This window comes from Elephas maximus, chromosome 11 (assembly GCF_024166365.1).
Source record: "Elephas maximus indicus isolate mEleMax1 chromosome 11, mEleMax1 primary haplotype, whole genome shotgun sequence".
Lineage (NCBI taxonomy): Eukaryota > Metazoa > Chordata > Mammalia > Proboscidea > Elephantidae > Elephas > Elephas maximus.
The window spans coordinates 21,951,482-21,965,966 of record NC_064829.1 but is presented as its reverse complement, the minus strand read 5'-3'; the positions used below and the strand labels follow the sequence as shown (position 1 = coordinate 21,965,966).

The window sequence follows — 14,485 nt, the reverse complement described above, 5'->3', positions numbered from 1 at the left end:
GAACAAGGGAGTCACATACCAGATATGATCTCAAGTAATCACAGAACAACGTTCATTGCCTCACCATTACTTCAACATTTTCTTTATTCAAAATCTGCGTGCTGCCCAACGTCAGCTGGGAATATGTATATGAAAATGAGAAAGGAAAATAGAAAGGGAAAGCTAGTGGTCTAAAGGCTAGAGCAAAGGAGTAGTTAGTGTCAGTAGGGCTGATGTCTATTTCTGGCTCTATCCTCCTTTTCTGGCTACAGTGCAGGCTGCCTAAGCTTTCATTATTATTTATTTTATTTAATTGTATTGTTTTTTAAAATGCTTATTGCCATAGCAACGAGGCACTGTTCCAGGCATCAGGGAGAAATGACAACAACCGTGGAGTTGGGAATCAGCAAAGAAGATGAAGGGAGTAGAGAGAAAAGGAATCAGGATAGGAAGCGGTCCTTGTACATGTTGGATGAACTTGAACTTGGCAAAGCACCAAAGACATTCTAGTTTCAAACGTCAGTTAATGGACAAGTATGACTTGTTCATGTGTACTAGGCCAACTAAATAAGAGAGCTGTTTTTTGTTTGATTTTTTTCACCTAATAGTAAATATATATATATATATGTAGTACTATCCCGGGATGGCACTGCTGGTGAAATTACAGGATCTAGCCTCTAGACGCCAGTAGATAGTCTTTCTTGATGGGGCCACCATTCTTATGGTATGGTTGTCCAAACGATCAATGATGACAGAAGAATGATTTTAGTTATGTTACAGCATGTGGGAATATAGAGAGAGCACTTGTCATGGAGACAGCCCTGTTGTTTTAAAAAAAAATACTCCCACTGTTGCTATTAAGGCACAACCTGTTTTCCAGAGATAAAGGAATAAAATTCCTTTGATGAACAAGATACAGTGTATGAAAATTGATTAATCAGGTCATTACAGTCTGTCAGCAAAGTAGACTGTGATGATTTTACAGCAAAACAAAAATAGCTAGCAGCATAGTAAAAATAATAATAATCTCAAATTCTTGAGCACTTATGAAGAAACAGATATTAATGTCCAACCAATTTCAATATATTAACTTAATACCTTCTCTAAAAATAGGACAGTCTTTTGAAATCATATTTAGCGTGTGCGCCTACTCTTATGATGAAAATTTAGCTTTCAAAATGCCCTCAATGAACCTCAAGAAAACTGTATAAAGCTGCTATTAGGTAAGTTAGACATTTACTTCTTATTATTCACCATGTGCAATATCGAATCATACACTTGATTCTGCCATCAGTCCTCACCTTCAGAGGAAGCCCAGTGCTGTTGTCCACATCCCTTTTGGCTTGGGGGATGCAAATTGCTTGTTCCCACAAGGAATAATTTATCAATTTGTGACATTACCATAGTGTTTGGAAGCTGTCAAAGAAAGGGTGTTTAGCGCTAAACTTCTTTTCACTGGTTTCCAGAGAACTGAGGCAGAATTATTTTATTCGTGATAGAAACCATTGAAATAGTCTCACTTAGCCTTGCTCTCATCCTTGTAAATTGTACATACAAGAAGTGTAGGCCAAAATGGTGATGGAAGAACTTGGCTTCTTCTCTTGAATATGATATTAGGGTTTTTTCCATTTGCTTACTTAAGAAGGCCACGTAGTCACATAGTGTACTGATCTGTTATATGTGAGCACTTTGTACACTACAGAGCATAGTCCCAAAACAATTTCACTTGGTCCTCATGAGTAAACATTCCTTTGATGTATATATTTTTCTTGTTTTATGAATGGGGGTGCTTAGTTTTGTTCAAGTTCATACATCGCTTGTTCAGTGAATTATCAATTTAGAACCCAGGTGTCTTAAATTCCATTCTAGTGTTATTTCTAGTATAGGCTCCTGCTGTTAAATTGAAGAGAGAGAATTTACATCCCAATTTTGTTAGGATTATATTTTCAAAAATTTAATTATATAAGGAAAAGAAATGGAATGCACATGAAAACACATTTGATATACTGAATATTTTGAGTTCACGTACATAATATTTTGCTTGTTAATAAATATCATTACACAGTATTTGCATTTTAAAAGTTAAAACTCCAGAGATAATGACCTTTCAATTAGATTAATATTAGGACATTATTCCCCAGGTAACATTTTAATGTTTTGTTTGTGCTTTTGTTCTATCTGATATATGATGCAGTAATTCTTAGGACATTTAGCCTTTGTGAGAAGGGGGAGTGAAACTAATTAACCTCTGATTTCTTGGTAAAACTCTGTTAGAAGGAAGATAAGTCATCTGGCCTCTATTAAGCAAAATAATGTGGCGGAAAGACATGGCTGAGAATCTGCTGTTTATTCCTAATGCTGTTACTGAAATACCAGCTGGCCCTGTACATATTACTTATTTTCAAAAGTATTTACTTGCCCTAGCATTGAAATATGAGATACTGGTGGTTCAGTGGTAGAATTCCCACTTTCCATACGGAGACCCGGGTTTGATTCCCAGCCAGCGGACCTCATGCTCAGCCATCACCCATCTGTCAGTGGAGGCTTGAGTGTTGCTAAGATGCTGAACAGGTTTCAGTGGAGCTTTCAGAAGAAGACAGACTAGGTAGAAGGACCTGGCGATCTACTTCTGAAAATCAGCCAGTGAGAACCCTATGGATCACAATGGTCCAATCCACAACCTGTCATGGGATGGTGCAGGACGGCCAGCGTTTCGTTCCATTGTGCATGAGGTTGCCGTGAGTTGGTGACCGACTTGACAGCCGCTAACAACAACAGCTTTGAAATAATTCAGTGTGTTGCCATTTAACCTGTATCACTGAAATGTAGTGTCAAATTTCAGGAACTTCAGTGGATCTGATTTATTGAATTCTGTGTTCTGTGTACTATGCTGAAATGATAATTGTAACCATGTGAGATATCATAAAATATGGAACAAATGGTGTAGAAATGGTCTAGATTTTCATATAGCTTTTTCAAGCAAATGAATTAACATTGTTCTTGAGGGCTGCAAGTTAAGTATTTTATTTAAACCAGAAATCTATGAAAGAGAAGATTTATTTTAAATTATAAATTGACTGTCTTCCAAAATGATTCCTGTGGTTTTATTAGTTATATATGAAGAAACATTTCAAACCGAGTTTGATACTGAGCAGTAATATTTATTTTAAAAAATACCATCATGGCTGTATTTTTATTGGCTTAGAGTTATTTTTCTCATGATCAGTTAACAGATTTTTCTTGGAGGTAGAATTTCAAAACATAGAAGTAAGAGTTAACAACTGTAATGCAGAGTAAAAGTAACATCTAACAATGGCTAACATTTATTGAGTGCTTAGTATTTTGAGATTGTGGAGAGCCTAAGAGGTAACTCTGGCAATTATCCCCATTATATATATGAAGAGTTGAAGTAGTGATGTGGACCGAGGAAAGGAACCCTGGTGAATCTGACTGCAGAGCCTGGGCTCTGAGTCCCTGCATCCCACTGCTTCTCTGTGTGAGATAAGAACAATTAGAAAGGCATATACACTTGGGAGAGATCCTGCAGTCTGAGGGGATCAAGAAAGATTTCATGAAAGTGGTGGTGTTCTTTGTTGGACTTGGAAGGATGAGTAGAATTTGAACATGCACATGCTAGTGAGTGAGGAAGAGGAAGGTATTGAATTAGAAAGACAGGATAGTAGGAAAGCAATGCATATAACCTGAAAACTGCGTGACTTTTATATTGTTGGTTCTTATCTGATTGGAACATAGAATGAATGGAAAGAGAAAGCGAGACAATGTTAGAAAGGAAGTGAAAACACATTTTGGAAGACCTCAAATATAGGCACACAAAAAACATAAAATCAAACCCATTGCCATGGAGTTGATTTGGACTCATAGTGGCCCTGTAAGACAGAGACCTGCCCCATGGGGGTCCCAAGGTTGTAAATCTTTACAGAAGCAGACTGCCACATCTTTTTACCATGGAATGCCCAGTAGGTTCAAACTGCTGACTTTTCAATTAGTAGCCAAATGCTTTAACCGCAACACCACCAGGGCCTTGTAGGCTCAATTAAAAAAAAAAAGAAAAAAAACCCACAAGAAGGGTATAATTATTACCACTAACCTAGATACTTTTTCTTCACTCCATGGTAGATGATTTTTATAGGTTTTGGAAGAAGAACCAAATTCATCAAATGTTTCCTATGGACTCTTTCAAAATATGTAGTTTCTATCAATTAGACATTATTGTGAACATGTTTTATGATATAACTATGCTTTTGAATATTTGTTGTGTTGGTCTTTAATATTTTTTTCTCTCTCATTCAATCTAATCTATTGTTTCTGAAAACAACAGTAAACCTACTCCAATAGAAGAATGGCTATACAATGCCCCAAACTTCTAGACCTTAGAGAGCGGAAGCATTATAATATGGGAAAAGTTTTTTTTTTTTAATTTTAAAAACTTTTTTTTGTGCTTTAAGTGAAAGTTTACAAATCAAGTCAGTCTCTCATACTAAAATTTATATATACCTCGCGACATACTCCTAGTTGCTCTCCCTCTAATGAGACAGTACACTCCTCTCCACCCTGTATTCCGGTGTCCATTCAGCCAGTTTCGGTCCCCCTCTGCCTTCCCATCTCCCCCCTGGACAGGAGCTGCCCACGTAGTCTTGTCTGTCTCCTTGAGCCAAGAAGCCCACTCCTCACCAGTATCATTTTCTATCCCATAGTCCAGTCCAATCCCTATCTGAAGAGTTGGCTTTGGGAATGGTTCCAGTCCTGGGCTAACAGAAGGTCTGAGGACCATGACCTCCGGGGTTGTTCTAGTCTCAGTCAGACCATTAGGTCTGGTCTTTTTACCAGAATTTGAGGTCTGCATCCCACTGTTCTCCTGATCCATCAGGATTCTCTGTTGTGTTCCCTGTCAGGGCAGTCATCAGTTGTAGCTGGGCACCATCTAGTTCTTCTGATCTCAGGCTGATGTAGTCTCTGATTTATGTGGCCCTTTCTGTCTCTTGGGCTCATAATTACCTTGTGTCTTTGGTGTTCTTCATTTTCCATTGCTCCAGGTGAGTTGAGACCAACTGACGCATCTTAGAGGGCTGCTTGCTAGCGTGTAAGACCGCAGACGCCACTCACCAAAGTGGGATGCAGAATGTTTTCTTAATAGATTTTATTATGCCATTTGACCTAGATGTCCCCTGAAGCCATGGTCCCCAAACCTCCTCCCCTGCTACTCTGGCCTTTGAAGTGTTCAGTTTCTTCAGGAAACTTCTTTGCTTTTGGTTTAGTCAAGTTGTGCTGACCTCTCCTGTATTGTGTGTTGTCTTTCCCTTCACCTAAAATAGTTCTTGTCTACTATCTAATTAGTGAATACCCCTCTCCGTCCCTCCCTCCCCACTCTTGTAACCATCAAAGAATATTTTCTTCTCCATTTAAGCTATTTCTTGAGTTCTTATAGTAGTGGCCTCATACAATATTTGTTGTTTTGCAACTGACTAATTTCACTCAGGATAATGCCTTCCAGATTCCTCCATCTTGTGAAATGTTTCACGGATTCATCATTGTTCTTTATCGATGTGTGGTATTCCATTGTGTGAATATATCAATTTATTTATCCATTCATCCATCGATGGGCACCTTGGTTGCTTCCATCTTTTTGCTATTGTAAACAGTGCTGCAGTGAACATGAGTGTGCATATATCTGTTCGTGTAAAGGCTCTTATTCCTCTAGGATATACCCCAAGGAGTGGGATTTCTGGGTCATATGGTAGTTCTATTTCTAGCTTTTTAAGGAAGTGCCAAATCGATTCCCAAAGTGCTTGTACCATTTTACTTTCCCACCAGCAGTGTAGAAGTGTTCCAGTCTCTCCACAACCTTTCCCGACATTTATTATTTTGTGTTTTTTGGATTAATGTCAGCCTTGTTGGAGTGAGATGGAACCTCATGGTAGTTTTGATTTGTGTTTCTCTAATGGCTAATGATCATGAGCATTTCCTCATGTATCTGTTAGCTACCTGAATGTCTTCTTTACTGAAGTGCCAGTTCATATCCTTTGCCCATTTTTTAATTGGGTTATTTGTCTTTTTGTAGTTGAGTTTTAGCAGAATCATGTAGATTTTAGAGATCAGGTGCTGTTCAGAAATGTCATAGCTAAAAACTTTTTCCCAGTCTGTAGGTAATCTTTTTACTCTTTTGGTGGAGTCTTTGGATGAGCATAGGTGTTTGATTTTTAAAAGCGCCCAGTTATCTAGTTTCTCTTATGCATTTTTAGTAATGTTTTGTATACTGTTTATGCCATGTATTAGGGTTCCTAACATTGTCCCTATTTTTTTCTTCCATGATCTTTATCGTTTTAGACTTTTGTTTAGGTCTTTGATCCATTTTGAGTTAGTTTTTGTGCATGGAGTGAGGTATGGGTCTTGTTTCATTTTTTTTGCAGATGGATATCCAGTTATGCCAGCACCATTTTTTAAAGAGACTGCCTTTTCCGCATTTAACTGACTTTGGGCCTTTGTGAAATATCAGTTGCTCATATGTAGATGGATTTATGTCTGGATTCTCAATTCTGTTCCATTGGTCTATGTATCTGTTGTGCCAGTAGCAGGCTTTTTTGACTTCTGTGGCAGTATAATATGTTCTAACAAGGGAAAACTTCTTAATGAGCCATACCAACCGTTTCTAAAAGTACTCATATAATACGTGTATGTATATATCTTTAAGTAGGACTTACCATGTGGGAAAGCCTATATAATATGTTGGCTGGAAATAAATGATTATTGATTGGAAATAAATTAGTTAATGAAATATAGTAGTATTCTTGATATATTACCTAAAGCTTTGTGTTAAATTAGAGTGTGCCTCATACCTTAATAGCATCCTTCTTTAACCAGGTCAACAGGGAGGGAAGTTGTATGCAAGAACTGGAGAGAGAGTAGTAGATCTGAACTGGTAGCTGCATCACTAAGCTGCCTTCTGGAATATATCTCAAGAGAAGTTGAATCCTGAGGCCAGAACAGTGGCTTAGTGACAAAGATATATCTCATCGTTGGTGTGTCTGAGAGGAGGAGATGAGATTGGTAAACCAGTGTACAAGCAATGAGTTAAGGGCTTGGGAAACATATTAATGTTATGGCTCAGCTTAGACACGGTGGACAAATAAGAAGCCAGAGGTTGGTAAAGTTTAAAAGATTGTTCATGTTGAGTATCTGCTGTATTATATTCCACGCTGAGTAATATTCCTTTAATGCTCAGCTTGGCGTGCTTCTTGGGACTTGGAGCGTGTCATAAAGTAACCATCTTCCACATAGATCATCTTTAATGAATGGGAAGAGGGAGTAGTTTGGGAGAAGAAAGGGAAAGAGAAAGATGGAGAAGGATATATGTTAATATATATTGTATTTCCTTTTTCTCATGACTACCCTGTTTTTATTTCATAGGTAGATATATGTTCTTCAATTAAGGGTAAACGGCCAGGACTCTCCTCCTGTGCTTGTTGAATAAGCGGTTTCTTAAAAAGTTATTGTAACTTTGAAGGAGTGGTGGCTTCACTATGCTTTAGTGGAAACTAGAACAAGAATACTTTTCAAAATTTAACTGTATTCCTTTTATTCTCCAATTAATCATATTTGGGAAATCATCAAGTATTTAACATTTGTGATGTATTACCTATAGTACAGTTCCCCTTTGTCTGTAGGGTCATTATTAGTTGGAATTGACTCTTCAGTATACAACAACAACAACCCATTATTAAAAATCTTCTAATAGTCTTGGGTGTAATTTTATGATAAATTTTCTTTTATCTCATTTATTCTATTCCTGGAAGAGTATTTATGTGTAAGGGGTTCAGCACATCAACAATAATATTTTACTAGCATTTGTCTTTTTTTTTTTTTTTTAATGAGCTTGCATCTGGGTTTTGAACATGAAATTGCTGTTTGCCACATGTACTTAAACTAGCTCTAAATGTCTAAGTAGCGTGTATTGGCTTATTTGTTTTTCAAAATTGACTCAAATTTTCTAACATATAATGTCCCTTTAAGGAGCTCTTCTTTCATTTAAGTATCTTTTATTAGCTCTCAGTGGTAGAATACTTAGTGTTAATCTCTTATTTCAGTTGAGTGAGATTCAGTTGTATTTTTGGAACAGAAATTTACCAAGTTAGTCAACATATTTCTTGAATGCCTATTGAGAAACTACTAAAGAAATATAGCATTGCCTCTTCCCTCAAGGAGGTCCCAGTCTAATTAGTTGTATCCTATTAAAATCAGTGTTTCCCAGATGAAATGTGCTCTGACCTAAACTTAAATTGTGAGGTACAGACTTTGTGTGGTACATCCAGAGAAGGGATGGTTGGTGTGAATTGAAATCATGCCCTTATACTTTCATGTGATTCAAGAAAAAGGAAGAATTTGGGTGGGCTAGATAAATATTTATTAAAAGAATACAGTAGTGTCTATAAAAAACAAAAACACACCTGTTGCCATTGCATCGATTCTGACTCACAGTGACCTATAGGTCAGAGTAGAACTGCCCCATCAGGTTTCCAAGGATGGATTAGAACTGCCAACCTTTTGGTCAGCAGCTGGATCTCTTAACCACTGCGCCACCAGGGTTTCCACTTGATATCTGTAGAATTAAGAAAAGGAAGGCCCACTGTGTCTTCTCAGGGGTAGAATTAGGAAACCTCGGGATCAAAGGAGCTATTCTGTCCCCTCTCCTTTGCTCTTCTCCTTCCCTCTTCTCTCTTTTTCTCACTCACATTATTTAGTTCATTTTTCTGCTGCTCTCTGCTTGGAGTGTGCCTCTCTATTTCTGCTTCATAATGAGCACACACAGCCCCAGGCAATTTCATGGCACCTGATTCTGCAGGAACTGCTAGTTAATTGATTCAGTCTCTGAACCTATGATTATCTTGGTTAAATTCTTAAGAGAGAGGATCTGATTGGGTTAAGTCATGGATAAGGTGTCCAACCTCAGTTCATGCAACTATGATCACACGAGACAGATGATCAGATGCTCGGAACATGGAATACGGACTGACTGTCTCAAGAGGGCTATGGTGGCATGTGTAATTGTCAACTCTTAGAGGAGAGGGTGATGGCTGAGGAAGAACCTAAGTCTATTGAATGCAGAGATAAGCAGTAAACATCAATGATATTCATGGAATAATGCTTGTGGAATCATGAGGCAACCAAACAGAAGACGGGGGATCTGTGCTGGGGAAGATTAGGGAATAAAAATGGATAAGATGGGTTCAGATTAAGTAATGAGTTAAAGTTCAGAAGTGGAAAGGGCACTAACACTTGTGTAGTGCATACTACCTTCCAAGCTTCTTAGGGGCATCCATGTTGTGGAAGGTGCTTCCTCACCTCCCAGTTGGTCCTCACCCATGTCAGGAACTACTTTTTTTTTTATTATCATTTGTTTCTGGTTTTGTTTTAAAATTGTAATTTGGTCTTTAGAGTCATAGAATGCTACTCTTGATTTTGCCTCTAGGAATCAGACTAACTTACCAATGCTAGAGGAGTACCAACCCACCTCAATTTGAGTGTTAATTCCATTTCCCGGGCGTATTCTATAGGTGTTTAAGCTTAATTATACTGCGTTATTTTGTGACTAAAATGTTATATTTCGTTGCATTGCTCCATTAACTTACTTTTAAACTTATAATTGAGAAGTAATGTAGAATACATGTTCACTGTAAAACAGTCAAACAATACAAAACTAAAAGTGTCAAATATAAAATGTTAAAGTCCCTGTTCTTACCTCTCTCCTGACCTCCCCATTCTGTACTCCTCCTCATTCTTCTACTTTCTTCCCCATAGATAATCATGTTTGTGTCCTTCCAGATTTTTTCTTCTGTCTATCATCTATCTATCTGTCTATCTATCTAATCATCTGTCATCTATCTATCTATCATCTGTCTACCTATAGAGAAAGCCATGGTGGCACAGTGGTTAAGCACTCAGCTGCTAACTGAAAGATTGGTGGTTCAAACCCACCCTGTGGCTCTGTGGGAGAAAGACCTGACAATCTGCTTCTGTAAAGATCATAGTTTAGGAAACCCTATGGGGCTTATGGGGCAGTTCTCTTCTGTCATATAGGGCTACTCTATGAGTCAAAATTCATTTGATGGCGTTTAACAACCACAACAACTGTATATAGATATATGAAAGAGGTAGATTTAATTTTATGTAAATAGGATCATGCTGGATACATTATTTTGTATTTACTATTTTCCCTTAATCCTGCATCTTTAATATCTTTCCATGTCAGTACATGTAGCTCTGCTTCACTAACTGTTGCATATTATTCCATCGTATGGATTTAAGTTAACTAATCTCCTAAGTATATGTACAATTAAAGAAATTGTACTATCAGTTTTAATGCTGTAATAAACATTCTTATGCATATTTTTGTGCATGTGTGATAATACTTGTATATGTAGAATTCCAAGTTATAGAATTTTGGGATCAAAGGGTATGTCTTCTTTAAATTTTGATTAATAGAGCCAAGTTGTCTTTCAAGAAGGCTGCACTAACTTACACTTCCACCAATAATGTAAGAGATTACCTGTTTGCTTACCCCCTTGACGGTTAAATAAAGAATGCTTTTTTGACATCCTTTTAAAGTGAATCATGCTTGTGTTTGTATTACCTTAGTGATGTGGATTATGTATCTTATAAGAAAGTAATAATTTACGTGTCACAATTTAAGGACAATGAAAAGAATTTTTATGAGTGAAGACAAAGTTAATTTAAAAACCCTAAGGAATGTAGTCTCTTCAATAGAAGTTGTTTATCTTTTTAAAGAAAATGTTTATTACACCCAACTCATAGAGATCAAAATATACTCCATATTTTCTTAAACAAGAAAAACAGGACTGCCTACTAAAGGTTTTTGAGCATTTATAAATACTTGACATTTTAAAGCCATGCATTTGCATGAGAAAATTAGCTCAGAGTCTAGAAAAAGTGAACATACAGTTCTGTTGTGAACTTGAGCCACTTCTTTAGCTGAGTAGAATGGTAGTAAGGCTCTCTCCAGGTGCAGAAGGTGGAAGGCATCATGTGTCTTTCCTTGTCGTCTTCTGCATACAGGGCTGATGGGAATAGTTTCCACAAATGCAGCTGTCTTTCTTAACTCTAACTGTGTGCATGTGTGTGCACATGTGCATGTAGTGGTAATGAGTACCAGGTGCCTGAAATATACTCTGAGGTGCTGGAAATGCATGGATCACATGGCAGAGTCACGAGCCTTTAAGGGTTCAGTAGGTGGGGAAGTGAACCATCAGTTGCTGTCAAGTCTTCTTCAACTCATGATAACCCCATGTGTGTCAGAGTAGAATTCTGATTTTTGGAAGTACTTGCTAGATCTTTTCCTGAGGCTCCTCTGAGTGGACTTGAACCTCCAGCCTTTCAGTTAACATTTGAATGCTTTAACTATCTGTACCACTCAGGAACTCTGGGGAAGCGAACGTCTCCTCCCATTTAGTCACTACATGGAATCAGAATTTATGGAGGCAGAATGCCCTGACAGAGCCTATAAATAATCTAGATAACCACTGTCATGGAAGTTTTATTTTATTTTAAGTATGTTCTGGACGGTTGTGGGACATCTTTCTAGCGCCCCTGATGGACAAGGCCAAGTTCCAAGCACCTGAAAACCCAGGGAACTGCTTTGCGTACAGTAAGGGCTTAATGCACCTTTAAATAAAATTTGTTTTACCTCTACTTTGGATTAAAGGAGAAAAGGATAGCCATTTAGAATCAGATACCAAGTGCTCAGAATCATTCCTCGAACTCATCCTGACTTTGTTCTAAGACTGTGCTTCTCTGTCCTTTTAAGACTAGCAGGACATTTATTTTCCTGACTTAAAAAGTTTTCTGTTGACACTGGTTGTATCTTGGCTAAAACTGATATTTCCTAAATGGACAGGTGTTTCTTCATGAGAAATGACAGCGACTGCAGCCCTCAGATAGAAACGGCAGAGTTTCTGTTGAGTGAGGTTGTGGTAAAGATAGATCACTTTGATTTCCACAGAGATTCAAATAACCATTTATAAGAATGTAAGGATAGAGGTGGGGCTGAGATGGTGGAATAGACAGGTGCTTCCAGCGAACCCTCTTACAACAAAGACCCGAAAAAACAAGTGAAATGAGTATATTTATGGCAAGCTAGGAGCCCTGAACGTCAAAGGCCAGGTTAGAAAATGAACTGAGTAGCAGGGGGAGGAAGAGACGATTCAGAAGCAGAGAGGAGTTACTGGACCTGAATCACTGGGAACCCTCAGGCACCATTCCCTGGAGTGGCTGTGGCGGGCTGCTACTAGCGTTCGGCCACAGTTCCCTCAGGGAGAAGCAGCCAGCCACAGAGCATACTCACACCTCCGGAACCAGAGCACGGTGATCTAGGCAAAAGCTAAGTACTCGAGTATATTTTACCATGCCCCCCGCCCCCAAGCTGGCTTCAGCGGCTGATTTCCCTGGGCCTGAGATAGTCCATGTCAAGTGCCTAGAGCCATCCTCCCAGTCGTGGAGAAGGAATAAATTTGCAATTGGGAGAAAAGATCCAGATTGGCAAGGAAGAAGTAAAAGTATCTCTGTTTGTAGGTGACATGATCTTATACACAGAAAACCCTAAGGAATCCTCAAGAAAACTACTGAAACTAATAGAGTTCAGCAGAGTATCAGGATACAAGATAAACGTACAAAAATCAGTTGGATTCCTCTACACCAAAAAAAAAGAACATCCAAGCGGAAATGACCAAATCAGTACCATTTACAGTAGCTCCCAAGAAGATAAAATACTTAGGAATAAATCTTACCAGAGATGTAAACGATTTATACAAAGAAAACTACAAAACACTTCTGCAGGAAACCAAAAGAGACCTACATAAATGGAAAAACATACCTTACTCATGGATAGGAAGACTTCACATTGTAAAAATGTCTATTCTACCAAAAGCGATGTATAGATTTAATGCAATTCCTATCCAAATTCCAGTGACATTTTTTAATGAGATGGAGAAACAAATTGCCAACTTCATATGGAAGGGAAAGAGGCCCCAGATAAGTAAAGCATTACTGAAAGAGAAGAACAAAGTGGGAGGCCTCATTATACCTGATTTTAGAACCTATTATACTGCCACAGTAGTCAAAACAGCCTGATACTGGTTCACCAACGGATACGTAGGCCAGTGGAACAGAATTGAGAATGCAGACATAAATCCATCCACATATGAGCAGCTGATATTTGACAAAGGCCCCAAAGCAGTTAAATGGGGAAAAGACCGTTTTTAACAAAGGGTATTGGCATAACTGGATCTCCATCTGCAAAAAAAATGAAACGACCGGTACCTCACACCATGCACAAAAACAAACTCAAAATGGATCAAAAGACCTAAATATAAAGTCTGAAACGATGAAGATCATGGAAGAAAAAATAGGGATGATGTTAGGAGCCCTAATACATGGCACAAACAGTATACAAAACGTTACTAACAATGCAGAAGAAAAAGTAGATAACTCGGAGCTTCTAAAAATCAAACACCTATGGTCATCCAAAGACTTCACCAAAAGAGTAAAAAGATTACCTACAGACTGGGAAAATGTTTTTAGCTATGGTATTTTCAATCAGTGCCTGACCTCTGAAATCTACATGATACTGCAAAAACTCAACTGCAAAAAGACAAATAACCCAGTTAAAAAATGGGCAAACGATATGAACAGATGCTTGACTAAAGAAGACGTTCAGGTAGCTAACGGATACGTGAGGAAATACGAATGTTAGCCATGAGAGAAATGCAAATCAAAAGTACAATGAGATTCTCTCTCACTCCTATAATCCTGGCATTAATCCAAAAAAACACAAAATAATAAATGTTGGAGAGGTTGTGGAGAGACTGGAACACTTATACACTGTTGGTGTGAATGTAAAATGGTACAACCACTTTGGAAATCACTTTGACACTTCCTTAAAAAGCTAGCAATAGAACTACTGTATGATCCAGGAATCCCACTCCTTGGAATATATCCTAGAGAAATAAGAGCCTTTACACGAACAGATATATGCACACCCATGTTTATTGCAGCACTGTTTACAATAGCAAAAAGATAGAAGCAACCAAGGTGCCTATCAACGGATGAATGGATAAATAAATTATGGAATATTCACATAATGGAATAGTACACACTGATAAAGAACAATGATGAATCTCTGAAACATTTCATAACATTGAGGAATCTGGAAGACATTATGCTGAGTAAAATTAGTCAGTTGCAAAAAGACAAATATTGTATAAGGCCACTATTATAAGAACTCGAGAAATAGTTTAAACAGAGAAGAAAATATTCTTTGATGGTTTTGAGAGTGGTGAGGGAGGGAGGGAGAGGGGTATTCACTAATTAGATTGTAGATAAGAACTACTTTTGGTGAAGGGAAAGACAACACACAATACAGGTGAGGACAGCACAACTGGACTAAACCAAAAGCAGTTTCCTGAATAAACTCAATGCT

General features: G+C 38.0%; 1 protein-coding gene across 16 annotated transcripts in view; it reads left to right on the top strand.

The window, feature by feature from the left end:
• DLGAP1 (DLG associated protein 1) overlaps positions 1-14,485 on the top strand; it is a 1,139,806-nt gene that overhangs the window by 80,223 nt on the left and 1,045,098 nt on the right. The gene's annotated exons all lie outside the window — the stretch shown is intronic.